Source organism: Vollenhovia emeryi, unplaced genomic scaffold (assembly GCF_000949405.1).
Source record: "Vollenhovia emeryi isolate VEMERY1.0 unplaced genomic scaffold, V.emery_V1.0 DF939145.1, whole genome shotgun sequence".
Classification (NCBI taxonomy): Eukaryota; Metazoa; Arthropoda; class Insecta; order Hymenoptera; family Formicidae; genus Vollenhovia; species Vollenhovia emeryi.
The window spans coordinates 1,696,840-1,706,070 of record NW_011967221.1 but is presented as its reverse complement, the minus strand read 5'-3'; the positions used below and the strand labels follow the sequence as shown (position 1 = coordinate 1,706,070).

At 38.2% G+C, this 9,231-nt stretch overlaps 1 protein-coding gene across 1 annotated transcript in view; it reads right to left on the bottom strand.

Moving 5' to 3' along the window:
* The window catches only part of LOC105566337, a 25,586-nt gene extending 17,443 nt beyond the window's left edge, over positions 1-8,143 (bottom strand). Inside the window, exon 1 of the mRNA XM_012020252.1 lies at positions 8,061-8,143. The gene's annotated coding sequence lies outside the window, so the exon portion shown is untranslated. The remainder of the gene's footprint in view (positions 1-8,060) is intronic.
* Positions 8,144-9,231: the final 1,088 nt, after the last annotated feature.

Below are 9,231 nucleotides of genomic sequence, written 5' to 3'. Positions count from 1 at the left end.
CGGCGAGATCGATCGATCGTTACAACTCTCTGCGCGCCTAGTAACGATCGATCGATCTCGCCGCACGTTTGAATTGGGCAGTGGGCCGGCCTAAGACAGCGATTTTTAATAATTAATAACTCGCTGACTTTTGCGAAAATTGCAAAATGGTAGAGGACTTTTCGACTTAGTCTAGTCCACTCTATCCCACAATAAGCGTTGATGCGGGTATTACATAACACCCTGTATATAATATATTATTGTCAGTTACATTACATCATGTTAATACTATTGTATAAGATCGGGAAAATTTATCTCCTATTTCTTAAGCATACTTAATCGAAGAGAGGCGATCTAAATTAACGTGCGAATGGCAAGCTTGCACGCCGTACGTGCTTTCCGTAATGTCTTACATTTATTATTGCATTTATTAATTTAATCACACAATGTATTACATTCATTGATTTAATTACACAGCGATATAAGTGTATCACGAGGCACGGTAGTGTCTCGCGCAAAGTATAAGCGTGGCTAGAACCGCGCGCGCGAGTCCGACCGTGTAGTTTACGCGAGTACGCGAGTTGGCAGGCCCTCAGATTTTCGGATCTCAACAACGGCTGATCCGATAAACTTCTAAGTGGACTTAATCGACAGCTTGGGTTCGATTTGTATAGTAAAAGTGTTTTTATTTTTCTCCTACGTGCCCCATGAGTGGGGATATTGCAATGCAAAGTTCGAAATTGTGAAATTCTCATTTAAGAAATTATATTAACACGTTAATTTACAATGCTTGGAAGTTGGATGGTAGAAGCTATTATAAGTTGAATTGTAATAGGCGGGTGGAGATAAATCGCATTTTATTTTACAATTGAATTAATTCGATTAACAATTGATAATGTTAGTAGCAATAATAAATTGCATAGAAGTAAAATTAGTGTCGTTTGAATCTCGCCCATTCATCCGTTGTGCGTTTAGCCACTCGTTACCATTGGAGACTAATCGCTACGACGGTGATGCACTAGTTTGCAGTCGCACTCGCAAAAGGTATTTGCCATTCAACCGGTAATTTGTTAGCTTTAGAGTTCTCTCTCGAGAACTGTCGACGGTACATATGCCGAAGTTGTATAAGGCAAATTATTCCCGGCGACAATTCAAAGGTAGGTTATTTCCAGGCTGCAGAACGCGAGCCTAAAGTCAAGTAGTACTTCGTAAGCCACGTGCGACAGACTCGTCGTATTTGTTCCCCCAACGAGTTAAAGGCAATCTATCTTGTTCTCCTTATTGTTACAATGACACCGCTTGGTACAAATGCGACGGGCATAAGCCTTCGCGGTCAGCCTAGTATTCACCATTTGCAAGGAGCAGATCGTCTTTTAATTACAAATTTATTGGACAAGAATTGATGTAGCCCAAAAACTAGCTCGCAATCTCGAGAGATAAAAAGTTTTCCTACCTGTCCGTAATATCGTCCTGTTTTTCTTATCGCTCACTGGATGAAAAATAATGAATCGAAAGATTTATTAGTTTCCTGCATAGCAGAAAATTAATAATTTAATTTTGCGTAACTTACTTTTCACTCTTTTCACATTTGATCGTATAATCAATTTTATCTTAAATATTGATCAAATTGCTCAAAATAAAATAAACACACTTGTAAGAACATTTAAACCGACAAAAACGAATGGAGAAAAGTTTAGTTTATTGTCAAATCTCTCGCGTCTAAGGGCATTTGGAATTTGTATTGCTGGGAGCATTGTCTAGAAATGAAGGCAAAAAAAAGTTGCTTTGACGTGTTATAAAGCTACGTTTACCAGAATCAACAGATTTCTCTGTTTTTATCGGTATTTTTCTATTTAGATTTTCCTTTACTTTCAGTTGTAAAGGTTCGTTGATTAAAAAAGGAGTTAAATAAAAATCAATAAACTACCAATAGCGTTGGTAGGATGAACGTTACGGATTTTTATTAAATTCGTTTTTTTCTGGATTATAGCGAGTAAAGAAATAAATGCGCACTTAACTGCAACACCTGCGTACTCGATTTTGACACTTTATGTTGCATAAAGATTTATGATCATTTCTTGTGCACGATCGATTGTTCCATAGAGAACCAGTAAAGTTATTCCTTTTTTAATATCTTAAAGGGGTAAACAGCACAATATAGGGGAGACCGGGGTAAGTGAGCACACTTTTTACATTTTATTTTTTCTTTTTTTTGTTTACAATAGTTTGTGCGTATCTTTAGAAAAATTTGAAAGTACAATCCTTTGACAACAGAAAAATAAGAAAATTTATTCAACTGTATTATTGATACATCATTTTGCATTAACTATATCCAACATGAAAAGAAATATCTGATACAATATCTTTTACATCTGTTTCCGTAATCTTCTTACAATAACGACTCAAGGTGCGAAAAGGAATATCAAAATCTTTTGCAACACTTCTTATGGACCTGCCTTTTATTTTTACACTTCTGACAGCTTTTACCATTACGTTAGAAGAAGTCCTGGATCGGTTAGTTTTTCTTTTATAATTTCGCATTTCAATAACTTCATATAAATGAAAAGAATAAACTATCGGATAAGTTGACTTAACTAAACTAAACTAATTGAAAGACGTATCCACGTATAGAACTACATTATACGTACTTAAAATAGGTAGAACACGTGCGCCACGACTCGAGGCGAGTTTGAACGTGACGTGTCAACTTACCCCATTCTTTTTGTGTCCCAGTGAGAAATGATTCGTCGATCGACGTCGAAGCGACGTCGAATCGACATCGACACCGGCGAATTGACGTCGATTCGACACCATTTCGACGTCGATCGACGAATCATTTCTCACTGGGGTTAACATACCCCAAAGCTAGTAAAGTTTTTTTCGGATCATATATGTAAAATACGATGTAAATAATATTATTGAAAAGTTCATTAAAATGTCAACTAATTATATTTTCGAACTGATAGCAGTTAACATAAAATTATTCTACGTTTATCAATAATATAAAGAAATTTTGGAGATTGTGAAAATCTACTTCCACAGTTAAGAATACAAATTAACGTCATTATTTCATAACTGTTGTTCATACTAAAATGCAATTTACGTCATATGTGTCAAAGATGGTTTTATACTCCCCACTTGCTTGATTCTGAATTTTTTTTAAAAATAAACAAGATATAAGCAATGTGTCATTTTACCCCTATAGCCAACTTGTCCCGGTCTCCCCTACGGTTTTTAGTAAAAATAAAAAAATACCTGAACTATAGTGCATTATAATCAGCATTTATAATATACCTTAAATGTACATTCAATTTTTGTAATAAATTATGTTTATTTAACCATGATATTTTTATTGGAATACCATATCATTAGTGAAAAAAACATTTGTATAAAATTTTACCTTTACTTTTCGTATGCTAACTAGAATTTGACGAACCGCAAGGAGAGTTCGCGAGTTTCTTTAAAATTTATATACTTATATATTATTACTTTTAATTAAGAGTGTCAGTTCTTTATTTATAAAAATAAATTATATTTTCTATCTTTTTACAATTTTTTTAAAGAGTATATCAAGTTTCATACATCAATGTCCAACTATAATAATTATAATTTTTGGATTCTCTATGTAATACAACTGTGATTGTGTCTTCTTATATTTAATAATTTTAAAACTAGGAAGTAACAAAGGAAAAGTAAATCCCTTGAGAGTCAAACGCCGTTATTTGTACGTGAGTAGGCGAATTTCATTTAACTTTGATTTACATTGCAATACGAACTACAATTTGTACGTTTTGGCTCTACTTTGAACCATCTTTAACGACGTAATAAGAAATAAATGTAATAATCTTATATTTTCTGACTACTACAAGGTAATTGTCAAAAATTTATTATATATGATGAGCACAGTTTTTGAGTGAAAATATCATAAAAAATCAGCTAGTATTCATCAAATTTAAACTATAAGTGATAGAATTAACTAACAAAAGAAAAACGCAATCCACACAAAGTTCAGAGAACGTGAAATTAACAAATAAACCGCGTTTGTCTCTCAAGACCTACTTTTCTCTTGTTACTCCCTAATTTTAATATTGAGAGTCTGTAGTTAATTAATATATTTTTTAATAAAAATTCGTTTGGCTCAAATATTTGATAAGTACAAGGACTAAGAACCGTGATAGAGTGTTAATCCTTTAAATCTGTGATATATTTTTATTTTCAAACTACCGGCAAGAAAAATGTTATTGGCTTTCTCTCTCTCCCTTTTGTGGTGGCAAATGATGAGAAATTGGGGGGCGGGGAGGATAACAAAATCTTACTCGTTTAGATAAAAATCCAAAGTTGGAAAAAATTTTAAAACGGATCTACGTTATAAACAGAGGGGATTTCAAAAGTTTGTGAAACCTGATTTTTATCTAGCGTGACCCTTTTACCATATCAATATGCCATCGCACGCAATAAAAGGACTCTTGCGACCCAGCGTGACGGTTCTGGATGATAGATGTGCTAAACAGCGCATCAATATAAAAGAGATAACAGTAAATGCTGCGAATATACGATTCGATCGTAAATCTCCAAACGCCCCCGCATGCCAGCACAATCGCACACCTCTCGATTTCGTGTTTTTTCATCTTTGCGCATCAGATTTTATCTGCGTCTTTGTTCAGAAGAAAAAGAACGAAATCGTCGCGATAACAATAAACTTAATATCTAATTGTAAAACAAATAGAAATGCTAAAGATACAAACAATATTCGTGCATATTTTATCGATAAGCAATAAACTTGCAAAGGTCACATGAATAAAAGTAAAAAATATGACTTTAAAAAATGATACATTCTATTTACCGAATAATTTAAGTGCAACAGGTTTAGATAAAGTCACTTCTTATTTCGGATAGTCGGATGTTGTGGATGATTTAATTGATATTGGAAGCACATCCACTGCAGATTGAATAAAAATTTTTTCCAATTAAAAATTATGTTAAAAATAACTCTCGCAAATTACCGCAATCGATTTATTGCTTTGTAACTTTTCGCGTTTGCAATGAAAAATTTTATCATTTCTCTTGTGTTTTTTTAGTACTATTATATGCTGGCACACTTTTAAATCAATATATTAATATATAGAAGTTCCAATTAGTCAGAATATTTTTCTCTCGTGAAATGATATTCTCAATTAACTTATTTATTTGTAGCTTTTATACATACATGCCTTCTGTATTTATATCATATAATCTTATTATACGTACAAGTTGCCTCATAATAAATCTTTCACTTTTATTATTTTATGACAAAGTAATGCAACATTTTTTGCGTTTTTATTACGTACTGATAATGACAAATCGTTGGTAGACGTTAGTTATAGATCGAATAATTTACTTTCTTCCGCCAATACTTTTCATTGCACTGGAGACGAACTTTTAAATAATATTGATATTTATTCACGTTTACGAAATAAGGACCGTTTCTCAGAAACTGGATCGAATAAAAACTATTCTGCAGTTTCTGATATTGACGAGGCGTGACAATAAAAACCGCGCGGACGGTCCAATTATTTAAGTGTCGATTTAAGGTCTCTGTTGCGCAAATCGTTGCAACGATCTCCTCTTCTATCTGTGAAATACGTCATGTTCGATCACGGTTCCGTAGGAATTACGTTGCCGGCGAGGTTCATAAATCATACGGGCCTCGACAGGGAAATAACGAAAAGCTAAGCCGATTTGCTAGGCGAAAGGGGGGACGAAAAATGACGCGCTCTTTCTCGTAAGCCCTTTTCATGCCAACACGTCGAAATGGAAAGGTTGCAACAAGTGAGGTTCGAATCCGACAGATACAGTCAACCCGAATTATTTGCTGCTTGCGAAATATCAACGATGCGGATTGCAAAATATTTGTCATTCTTTCATCATAACAGTTTAATTCGGATTTATTGTATATCCAAAATTTCATTTTCCTTGTTCGACACTTTTATAGTTTTCCTTTACATATATTGTATTACGATCACGCTTACAAGTAAAGACAAGTAAAGACATACACATAATGAAATGAAATAGAATCTATTGTCTATAAAAAGATTGTAATAATAAAATCCTCAATATTGACTCCGAAAACAGTGTAAAATATTACTGCGGTATAGTTTCCGCAAGGTAAATTTCTATTAAATTACACGATTACGCTTTAATTGCCTCTCGCTATCTTGTTGACTATTGATATTTTGTAGAATTTTGCACGATTAATCGAAATGCAATCAGATAGCTCGCGAGAGTAGAGTTACGCAAAATGCGTCATCCGTGCGCGGCTGACATTTTGCAAATGTTGTCAGTTCACATTAGACTAACGCGAGGGGTATTATCGCGTTTGCCTCGTGTTTGTTCATTGTGGCGCCGTATCAACGCGGTCTAGCAAAGTTAAACCGTGATTAATGGCCGACAGTGGAGCGCGTAATTAGGATGCAAAACCCATCGATATTTCGCGCGATGATGTGTAATCTACTCGAGTCCAAATGCGATTCGCGCGTCTGCGTTTCCCCGCAACTCCTTTTCTTTCGCTGATCTGGTACCGGGCTTTAAAGTGCGCCATCCCGAGCTACCAATGCGCGGAATATGTAGACACTTTATCCGGAGCGAGCAAACAACGCGAATAACAGTCTATCGGCATTTCGTCGTCCATGCGTGGGATATGCCATATGTTAAAAAACGCACCAACACTTTTCCGTGCCGATCGACGGCTTCCAATTTTGGAACTGACCTACTTTCGATCCGAATGGAGCGATAAGGGTTTCATGACCATTCATATATATAAATATATATATATATATGTGTGTGTGTATATATATACATACACTCTATACACACACACATATATATGGACGTAGCGATTCGCACGGTGTTAATCATAAAATATTCTATTCTCGTTCAAGGTTACGCTTGCTATTATCTGACAATGAGTGGGAAAACGAATCTTGAACCTTAGCGAATCTAGGACAGCTTGTCGCTGCGTTCGATAGATTTGCGATAATATATCTCGATACCTTACAATATTTATTTGCAAACTTTGTAAGACGAAGCGTAACTAAGGCTCTCTCTTTCTCCCCCCTCGTCTCCCCCCTCTCACTCACTCTCTCTCTCTCTCTCTGTGAATTTAATTTATATTTCTCCGCTTTGCATAGAATCTGTGATTTATATTTTTGATCCATATAACTCTCTATATTTCCTCTAACATACATGTTATTTATAACATATGTTTTTAATCAATGGTTATTAATTCAATGAATCATTAACATAATTACAATATAATTTCTCAGAGCATCCGTTTAAAAAGCTCTCGGAGACTATTGTCTTCGCGAGAGAACTGTAATCGTAAAGTAGTTGTAGATCAGAATCCAATCGGATATGTTAGAAGGTTTTAATTTCTTTAAAATAAAAAATCGCCCACCACCAGAGCCCGATCGATGAACTCGCCTATCGAAAAGTTACATCCGTCATTCGTCACTCGGTTTCACGTATGACATTTCGTGTCTTGCGCGAACTACGCCTCTGTTCTAATTCTCCCGCTCTAATTCCGGCAATCTCATTAGACACAATTACATTCCTCCTCGTCGGTTCAGAATCCCGACGCCCGTCCCCATACGCCAGCGTCGCGGCCTCTTATGTATAACGTTGACATAACAGGTTGTGCGTCACCAAGAGCGCGAACGCCTAATTCGCGTTTAATCGGCGAGGAGCGCGAAACGCACGTCAGTTATGACATTCGGAGTCTCCGCGATGCCTCGCCCTTCCTCGCGACTTGTCCGAGGTAACCGCCTCCGGAGCTTGATCCTCCGACATGTTGTCTCGCGCGCGTTCTTTTTTTTCTTTCTATTATCCCGCGGGAAAAGCACCGAGCCTCTGGGGAAAATGTCGCGGTCGCCGGTAGAATGACACGTGAAACGCGACGCGCGGGTGTAACAGCCGCGGATGTGCGAATCGAAGAGAGCGCGAGAAAGAGAAGAGAGGTTGCGCGCGGAAATGGAGAGCGGATGGGACGGGCGCGACGGAGGGACGACGCGCTGGCTGGTGAATGAACGAGAATTGGATTCACTAACCTGCCTGCCTGTCCGCCGAGTCTGGAAACTGTGGAGCAACTGAGAGAGATGGTAGCGTCGAGGCGACTGTCCGCGGCTCCACTGCCTTGGCCGTACGAAACCCACCCCCGCGACACCTTCTCTTTCTCCACCACCCCCGTCGTCGATCCTGCCACCACGCCGCCGGGGTCCCTGTTCCTTTCGCTAAACGGGGATGCTCTTGGGACCTCGCTGTCTCTCTCGCTCAGTTCATGCTCTCATTCGGCCCATTTCCTCTCTCTCCCTCCTATCCCTCCACCCCCTCTCTCCACCTCCCCTCCCCTCCTCCTCCTCCTCCTCCTCCTCCTCCTCTTCCTCCGTTTCCTACGTCACCCCGACCGCCGCGTCTCTATCTCGCTCTCTTTCGCTCGTTCTCCGTCACTCTCACCGCGACTCTCCCGTTTCTTTTTTTGGGAGATTCTGGGACTCCACCTTCGCGCAGGATTCCTCTCGGTCTGTCACCCCCTCCCTTGTGCCGCCCCGCTGCTGAATTTTCCCCTGAAAACCATCCTACGGACGAGTGTACGTCCGGGAAACTGCACCCCTCTCGGGCGCAGTGACGTAGTTGTCGGCCGGGGAGCCCTCCAAATTTTCGGCGGCAAAACGTCGAATAATTGATGGCCGATCATTAAGCCCGCTCGTTATTTCGAGGAGATGACGCAGGACTGCGAACGCCATGTTGTGGCTTTAGATTGTAAGGCAATTAGACGCATGTGCATGTGCATGCATTAAATCACTCGAATCTTCAAAGTTGAATCGATAGATGTATCCTGCTATTGTGCACTTTTTGAAACAGTTTAATGTAGAGAAAGTTCAGTCTAGCTAATCTCTTAATTGGATGCAAATTGGTCACGAAAAAGTATCTAAAAGAGAACGATATTCATAAGATTTTTTCGATATTAATGAGACAACGTAGCTCGTCGAGAAGTGGACGAATGAAAAGGGAGAAAAAAGATCTAACTGTTCTAGAATACCCAAAAGTCCTTTTTACATCATCGCCTTAATATAGTCCTCGAGCTTCGGAAGTTCGGGCGATCTTTCTCTCTAAAATTTGTGGAGTGAAAATACTGCCATGGAGTGTGAAAGGTTTACTCCATTGGAGTTAATATTCACTCTGTTGGAGGAAATATTCGCGCCAATATAGGGTGAACAT